At 48.4% G+C, this 9,344-nt stretch overlaps 1 protein-coding gene across 1 annotated transcript in view; it reads right to left on the reverse strand.

The window, feature by feature from the left end:
- The window catches only part of TDRD7 (tudor domain containing 7), a 47,227-nt gene extending 40,364 nt beyond the window's left edge, over positions 1-6,863 (reverse strand). Inside the window, exon 1 of the mRNA XM_018555110.1 lies at positions 6,835-6,863. The gene's annotated coding sequence lies outside the window, so the exon portion shown is untranslated. The remainder of the gene's footprint in view (positions 1-6,834) is intronic.
- Between the last annotated feature and the right edge of the window lie 2,481 nt (positions 6,864-9,344).

The following is a 9,344-nucleotide window of genomic DNA, read 5'->3' on the forward strand; positions in this document are numbered from 1 at the left end:
GAAATCAATGGGGCTGAATAGCAACCGCTGTATGCAACCGCACATGATCGCCCAAGTCTGCACCAGCTCTAAAGGGTTAATTCACTTTCCCAAGTAACCCGCACAAATCTGGCCCCCTCTCCTTCCCTGCTATACTTGCCTTTCGGCGAACAGTCCTTCCCGTCTGCCAGTACGGGTGTACTATCCGTACCTGTGCCATGTATTCTAAATTTTGCTCGCAAATTGCGAGCACTCGTTGGTCAGCGCAGTCACCTGACGACGCTGACCAATGAGAAGCGCTTCTTAGCACTGCTAAATACGTTTTTGGTTAAAATAATTATTTGGTATCAGGACAAATAGATCGGGCCCCCGCTTTAGTCCTTGGACAAGTCATCTTTTTTTTTTTATTTCACACCGCTGTATGGGGTATGGCATTAGTTAGATCATTTTTAATAGTAACCCTCAAGCAACCAGAAGAAGGGGAATTTATAAAAACTGGAGCAGACAAAATCTGGAGCAGCTGTGCATGGCAACCAATCAGCTTCTCTCTTTCATTTTCAAATCTTAACTGAACTGAAGAGAGAAGCTGATTGGTTGCCATAGGCCACCGCTCCAGATTTTGATAAATTCCCTTTAATGTGTTCTGCAGTGCAGCATGGCTGAAAACACTGCTTTGTAGTTTAGTACTCCCTGCACTGTTCTGCTAAATAAATCAACCATCAGTTAAGGCCCCATTCAAACTATGTGTAGCGTTAAGACACCTGTCCTGTCTAAGGGCCCATTCACATCATATGCGTTGGGGCCGTGCTGGACGTTTTTTTCCAGTGCAACCCCTACACTAGACAGGACAATTTGCCTCGTCACGGATAGGCTTGGTCTACACCACAAGGCACAGACATTGTAGTGGTATGCGCTGAATCAAACTATGACATGCTGTACTTTTATCAGCGCAGCGGGATGCAACATAGTAAAACCGCCTCCTACCCCATTGTGCCTGTAGAACTTAATGAAATGTCACTTGTGACAGTTCAATACGTTTCTTAAAAAAAAACAAAAAACACAATACAGTTTACAATATGCTGGGATTGGTGCATTGGCACTGTGTCAGGCACCGTACAGTGTGGGCTTTTGCGCAGCAGTTGCTATGAATTGGCCCTTAAAGTGAAATTCTCCTTACTTACCTGTAACATCACAGGTGTAAACAATAATTCTACGGCCATTATCCAGGGCATGTTCACACTTAACCTCGTCGTCCGCCCGTAATAAAAAAACGGACGGACGGCACTGCTGCATTAGCGGGTTGCCGTCTCCAGACGGCAATTTTTTTCTGCTCGCGCGCACCCCCTAGTGGGCACGCACGGGCAGAAAAGACCCGACCGTTTCACATATAGGCGATCAGCGGGTCCATAGCCCGCCGATCGCCTATATGTGCTCGTTCGCGGCAACCACCCCATCCCCCCCCGCGCGAATTCCGGGATCCGCTGCCCCATCTTGGATTCCGGGACCGGCTCCGAGGGCGTCAGGAGGAGGAGGACGGGAGATCAGCTATGTTAATCACACAATACCATGCGATTAACGCACGCTATCACACAATGAACCTAGCGTGCCTTACTGTGAGCTAGGTGCATAGCATTCATTTGAATGGCACCCCAATTTACATCTTGGCCACAGTGCGCTGCAACACAGTGAACGCTTTTTTCTCCTCAGTATACACTCGGGAGGGAAACGGGTTTGACACACATGATAAAACTCCCAGTATACGATGGAAGTAAGGAGTTTAAGGGGGGATATGATTTCCATGTACAAAATGTTTAATGGTGGTAGCAACATTAGCAATAAACTGTTTAAAATCAACTCCGTTACAAAAACTAGAGGCCATCACCTAAAATTGGTGGAAAAAAAATTCCAGCACAAGGGGCGAAGGGGGTTCTTCACAGTAAGATCAGTTAGGGTCCGGAACTCTGCCACAGGCGGTGATTTCAGCAAATAATGTGGAATTGTTCAAGAAACTTTTGGACGATTTCTTAAGGGACCGTAATATACAGGGGTACGGGTACTCCTAGAATGAGATCCTAATAGGTTGGACTTGATGGACTAATGTCTTTATTCAACCTCAAATACTATGTAACTATGTAACAGTGCAACACACAATACTGCAATACCATGTGTTGCAGTGCAGTGTAAATGTAGCTTATGTATCGTGTGATTATGGATGCACCGTTACCGATACTAGTAGCAATCTGTACTCGCCAACATACTCCGATGCATAACCCGAGGCTTCCTGTATCAGAAAGCCGGGCAGCACGTCACAACACGCTGCCCGGCTTCCTGATTGGTCAGGAAGCTGGCCAATCAGGAAGCCGGGCGCCGTGTAATGACGCAGCGCCCGGCATTCTGATTGGCCGGGAAGCCGGCTTCATGGAGCCAGTCTCACGGTCAATCAGGAAGCAGGGCGCCACGTCATGACACAGTGCACGGCTTCCATGATTGGCTAGCAAGCCGGCTCCATGCTTTCTAGTCACATAGTGACGAGAAGCATTGGTCGGCTTTCTTGTTAATCCAGAAGCCAGGTGGCAAGTCTTTACACACTGCCTGGCTTCCCAGCTTATCAGGAAGCCAGGTGGCGAGTCATTACATATATAATCGGTACTCGGTACCAAAATACCGGTATCGGTGCATCCCTACCTGTGATTATACTTAAGGTGCCCATACACTGCACGATTCTCGTACGAGAATCGCGCGAAATCCCACGATCGTACGAGAATCGTGCAGTGTATGGAAGGCGTGCAACCTTTTCTAATGTACGGTCGCACTTCTTTTTCATATCGAGCATGTTGGAAAACCAGCAGAGAATTATACGATTTTCGGCTGGTTTTTAACATGATCGAGAGATCACTGCCGAACGGGCCGGTGTGCACACGCGCACACTGCCCCTTCAGCATTGCAGTCATCGGAAGCATGCCCCTCAAGGGGGGCGGGCTTGCGATGATCGCAAGTATGATCTGCCTGTCCAAGATGGGCAGAACGTACGTTTTTTAAATTACTTTACAACCATCGCAAGAAAAAAGTCTTACAAGGGTTGCAAAGTGTATGGCCACCTTTAGATTTACACAAGAATAATGAATAATTATCCTACAGCAATTGCTCCCACTCTTGTTGCAGAGATGCCACAGGAATTTCACTCAGACAGTTGTCCCTTGAACAGGTGTCCCCATTGGAAGACTTTTCCTCACCTCTTGCTCTGGGGACAACTCTAAAATATGCGATTACTCATCACTTTCTGCCTTGGTGAAAATGGTCAACAGGACAGAGAAGGGACATCTCCCTGGTAGAACCAGGAGAAGCAATAAAAACTGGACATTGGTTCTAAAGGTGGCCATACATTAGGAACATTTCAGCTGGTTCTTGATGAACTGGCTGAAATGTGCAGGGGGTGCCACTCTCGGCACCCTTCCTGCAGGCATTCTTCGATCAGCTGGTCAGAAAATCTTTGAATGTACAGAGCCAGCAGCCATATAGCTGCTGTCTCTGATCGGGTATTCTGACAGCAGCAGGCTGTGTGCACATTATAGCGTCAACCAGCAAAATACACATCTTATTACTGCCCAAAGATGTATCTTACTGGATTTCTGGCAGGATCAACAGGCTTTTTTTTTTTATTTACTGAACAGATGTAATACGACATTTTCAAAGGCAAATTTAAAGCCCAACTCCTGGCATAAAACCCCAAATGACCCTCCCATCCCCTTTTAACTGATTGTGGTCATAACACATTTCAGTGTTTACATGAGGCTGGGGTCCTTCATTGTGTCAAGGTCTGTGTGACAAGGACAATACTATTGGCTGGTCAGCGGCGGGATCCTCTAAGAATCCAGAAAGGGAGTGATGTCAGTGCGAGGGGACTGCCATGCCTGTGCTGGTCAGCTCCCACCTGAAAAGTGGTGGATCATCAGTCCCTGGAAACTGTGCCCACAAGGGATCCAGGCAGTGGGCTAAAGGTCTGACACTCCCTATTAGGTGAAACTACCTGTAGGAGTCATTCCTGTGAATATCAGAGTCTTGCCACGCCTTTTGGGACTTGTATTTCAACCACAGCTGAAGCGCAGAAGGTTGCCCTACCCCTGCCATAGGCCCCTTTCACACGGGCTGATCAGGAGGGGATCCGTACACGTATCCTCTCCTGATCACACAAGTAAGGAGCGGATGTCACCACTGTGACATCCGCTCTTTACAGTTATTTTTACTCATCTTGTGATGGAGGGAATCGGATGTAAACGGACATTTGTCCCCCGATCCAGCACAATCAGGTCTAGTGAAACAGATCTCTGATCCGTTTGTCTTTCCGGACTTGGCCAGAGTCAGGGGCAACAAGAACTATTTTTTGCAATCGCACTGGACTAGAAAGCAGGCATTGATGTGCCACATATTCTGGTGCGTGCGACCGCACTGCAGGCAGGGAAGCGTGGCACCATTGACTGCAATGCACCGCCATGCCCCCTCCCGCCTCAGAAGGGGGGAGGATTTTCTAATGCGATCCAGTGCGTTCCAGCAGCTAACCGTGCAATCTGACTATACACAGGAACCAGGATCAGACGGCACACTCCTAAATAAGAGTGTTTAGCATAGGAGTCACTCAATCAACTGTTCCCTCATACATATGGGCAGCTTTATTACCAAAGAAAAGCTCAGATTTCTGGAAATTGCCATATAAAAAGTTAAGAGTCCAGTCCTCAATAGAGCTTAGAGTGCTCTACCAGGCGTTTTCACTTCTCTGTACTGTACAAACAGCTTTAAGCTGGGCACACACCTTAAAACCATCACAAGGCTTTTGTCTTGTGATGGTTGTAAGGTAATTAAAAAAACGTACGATCTGCCCATCTTGGACAGGCAGAACGTACTTGCGATGATCACAAGCCCGCCCCTCTGAGGGGCGTGTTTCCGATGACCGGATTGCTAAACGGGCAGTGCGCTTGCGCACACCGGCCCGTGCGGCTTTTATCTTGCGAACATGCTACACACCCGCCGAACATCGTACGATTCTCGGCGGGTTTTCGAACATGTTCATAAAATAAAAGGTTGTGCGACCTTACAGTAGGAGAGTTTGCACGCCTTCCAAACACCTTGCGATAATCGTACGATCGCGGGATTTCCCGCGATTATCGCAAGGTGTGTGGGCAACTTTAGGCAAGTAAAGCTTGCAGGATGTGTTGAGGGGGGAATTGGGATTGGGTTCATAGTTTGCCCAGAGTTGGACTTTGACAGACCGAAAGGGGGCAAATAAGCTCATTATTAGGGTTCACATACCCAGAAATAGGAAAGGACCACATAAACTATGGAGATATTTGGGGGTTTTACCATGGGCTCACACTGTACATTTAACCTTGTCTCTGATGTTCTACTTTGAATGCAGCAACCAATTAAAATCCATCCGGGGATCTGACTCACTATGCACGCTACAATACCCTTTAGCCCACAAACACACCTGCGCCTTCTGTGAGTGTGATCACAGAAATGCGGCAAAACATGCAATGCGATTGCATACCCATTAATTTCTAACGACACCCCAAACACGGCCAGGAAACACACAAGTAATAAAACAGAACGTGTCACAAATTCTGCTACATATTATACAGGATTTATATAGCAGCAACAGTTTGGGAGGCGCTTTACAATACAAGACATTTCAGTTACAAAACAAGTAAAGACAAGATGGTTAGGAGGGCCCTGTCAGAGAGCTTACAATCTGAGGCTAGGTTCACACCTGCACGACACCCGGGACGCGTGCTAGTGCACAAAGCGGTTGTCACACAGCCCTATTGATTTCAACCTTCGTTAACCTCCGCGCAACAGTTGCTAAAAAAAAAAAAAAAAAGGCACATGTAACTATTTTTGCGACACACAACGCACTTCCTTTTTAGGGTGCCTACAGTGCGATCGCCTGAGGTGGGCAACTCCTAATCATGCACAAAACCGTGCAATCACAGAGTCGCCCACTTCAGGCAATCGTGCTGTGGGCAAAAAAAGGTACATGTACCAGGTTTGAACCTAGCCTAAATGAGCTTTATTTGCTGCATTTGTAACGCGTGGAGGCCTCATTGAACGTAATAGGACCCGTCAGAAAGAATCGTGGTGTACGAACATAACATGCATTTAAGCCATGCGCAGGTTCAGATCTAACAACAAGTATGATTGGTTAGGGTAGGTCCTCATATTACATAGTTTTGGTAGATCATTCTAAAGTTGATTGCATGGCCAGATTTTAGTGTATGTGTGGTGAGCCTTAATTTTGGCAAATCTAAAAGCTGATTGTACAGTCAGATTGTAACATGTATGGTGACTTTTAGTTGAATAAGCGCTGATTGTGTTCCATGGGTTCCTGCACTTCAGCATTATTCATCGATTAAGGTCCCATATATTGATAACACCAGTCGTCTACAATGGAAACCTCTGTCCATCTGATGTCTAGTGAACGATTGCATCTAGTGAACGATGAGCCAGCAAAATATACATCTCCCATACAGAATGATGGGGGTCTGTACCTTGATCGATCCATCAATCCGCCTGCCACATAATAAATGAAGCAGGCATTCCACCTTTACATGCAGGTCACACCTCGCCCATGCTCTAACCCTATAGCGAACAATCAGAGCAGCCGATCTGCACATTCCAGCAGATAAATACACGGACATGTCGGTAAACATGAACAATGTAACCCTTTCATACACAGCAAAGCCATAGCACCAACCCGTGCATGTGTACATCACATACACACGTGTACCGGGACATAACACACACACACACACACTGGTGTCCAGGCCTGCTCCCTGAGGCACGGGGCCCCGTTCAGCAGCTCACCCGTACGTCGGCGCTCCGGCTCTCCAGGCAGGTCACGTGTCGTGGATAGAAAGGGCCTCTTCTTTCTGTCGCCGCCGTGGCCCCGGAGCGTCTAGTGGCACCTGGTCGCCAACCTGCCAGGGCTAAGGGGCTATGCTGTCACTGAGGAAGGAGTAGGCTGTGTGTTCGTACGGCGGCCCCTCCTTCCCCTATCAGTTTCGTTTCTCTGCTCAGCTGCTGATTCACTTCACTTTCGCCTTGCCGCTCCTGTCTCCGCCTGGTCTCTGGGACACGCCCACAGTCCCGCCCTCCACACGTGTGCCTCCGTGTCTCCGCCCCCTTGTCACTACTCTGCGCTCATGCGATGCCATGATCTGATGGATTTTGTCTCGGGGTGGGTCGTATCCAGCGGGTATGCGATCCGGGCTGGCTGGATCAGGCAGACGCGCCCTCTAATCAGGCTCTGTAGAGGGCCGCCCGCAGTGGCCTCGGAGGAGCGAGCGGCCGCCCGATGACAGAGCCGGGTGCATGTGGCAGAGAGAGGGAGCCACTGCATAATGCAGGGGGAGCCCGGGTCCCTGTAGGGAAGGAGGCTGCCAATCAACTGGTTATCATGGCAAGTGGACCATGACATTTTTTACTTTTTAATCTCCTTTTTATTGTTTTAATTTAATCTTTTTTTTCTTATTATTGTTTACTTATTTTTTTTATTTATTGAATAATTTTTTTAACAATTTCTTTTCACTTAACTCTATCGCTATCACACAGGAGCTACCAAGTCCCTGTGTGATAGCATTTGAAGGTGACAGGTTCTCTTTATTGAACCTGTCACCTCCAGGACGGACAGGCTGCAGTTTTATTACAAGTGATCTCGGCGACATCGCCGAGATCACGTGTAAGCAAACATTCCGCTTCCCCACACTGCATTTAGTCCTGCTTGTGCAAAGCAGGACTAAATGTAGAAAGTAGCTTACCGTCCTATGCCCGGAACTGCATGTTCCGGGCGTCGGGGGATTACACACCCTGCAGGAAATCTTTCATTCGCCGGGCCCCGCTTGTCACAGCCCGGCGGCCGGCGCCCCCCTCCAGCTCTGCGACTGGCTGCCCGTCCCGGTTGTTACGCCACTGTATCTATGCCCAGTCTTATATGTCTGTGATGTATTCCCATTCAAACAGTATAACTATAGATAACTCAAACAATATGTTTTAGTTGTTGCTCTGGATCAGCTTTCATTCATGGATGGAGCAATCTCACGCTGCCAGTTGTTGTATGCAGAGGAGTCACCAGGCCCTCGTATACATGTGACGTAGTTATTCACGTATGTAATGACGTCACTGCCAGAAGCCATCTTGGTGATGGACGCTGGCAAAGAGAGGAGGGGACGTTTATCCGGTAGGATAAGGTATGCCGCCGAGTCCCCTCCTCTCTCGTGCAGCTGTCGGGCTCTCGGCCTATGACCCGAGTGCCCAACTTTTCAGAGGGGGGTAACACCAAAATGACTGTCAGTGAGGTGTCACTTGATGTGGGCTGTATCCCCCTTGTGATGCCACTGGTTGTATTGTGACAGCTGGCGTCCCTCATATAGATTATGTGATTGACTGCAGGCACTGTCTGAGCAACAATTTTCGGCCTGGCTCTTTCAAGTAAAGTCAATTGAATAATCGACTGTCAAGCCAGCAGGGCCACCCAGTGTCAAAATTTTGGTTAATTGCATTGACATAAAATGTACCACCCAGGCCTTATTATCTTTAAAGCGGAACTCCGGTAAAGGTGCCCATACACCTTACAATTATTGTTCAATTTTATTTGTCCCGTCATCGCACCCACGTTCAGTTTCTGCACAACTAGCCCATCATGCACAGACCAATAATCGTTCATCAGCAATAGTAACCAGGGCCGCCATCAGGGGGGTACGGCCGATACAATTTTCAGGGGCCCCAGCCGCTAGGGGGGCCCGTAGCTCCAAGCCATAATTTTTTCATATAGAATTATATTAACAGTTACATTTGCCTGGTCCCGGGCCCCCCTGCGCATTTTGTATCTTCCACTGAGCTTAGTGCCTACAGGGGGCGGAGCTTAGTTTGCCGGGCAGAAGCGTGGAGGAAGAAGACGAGCATGTCTGCTGCCGCCTGCCGAGTCCGACTGCCTGGATGGGAAAGGTAAGTATTAGACCCCGTTCACATTAAGCGATTTATCGCGCGGTAATTCCCGCGATATCGCGGCAAATTACCGCGCGATATCGCGCTCCAATGCAATCCAATGGGGCAAAGGGTCCTGCTGTCGCGGGTCGTGTGTCGCTACAGCAGGACCCTTTTTGGAGCGGATTTAGCCGCGATTCAAGCTTGCTCAATGCAAGCTTGAACGCGACATCGCGCGGCAAATCTCGCGATGTCGCGCAAATATGCAAATCGCGCGACAAACGCGCGATTTGCATATCGCGCAGTGGGAACGGGGCTTTAGGCTGCATTCACACCTGTATCTTTAGGAGAAATTAGGGATTCCTGCATCAGGAATCCCTAATCTGGCATTT

This window comes from Nanorana parkeri, unplaced genomic scaffold, assembly GCF_000935625.1.
Source record: "Nanorana parkeri isolate BGI_ZX_2015 unplaced genomic scaffold, ASM93562v1 scaffold183, whole genome shotgun sequence".
Lineage (NCBI taxonomy): Eukaryota > Metazoa > Chordata > Amphibia > Anura > Dicroglossidae > Nanorana > Nanorana parkeri.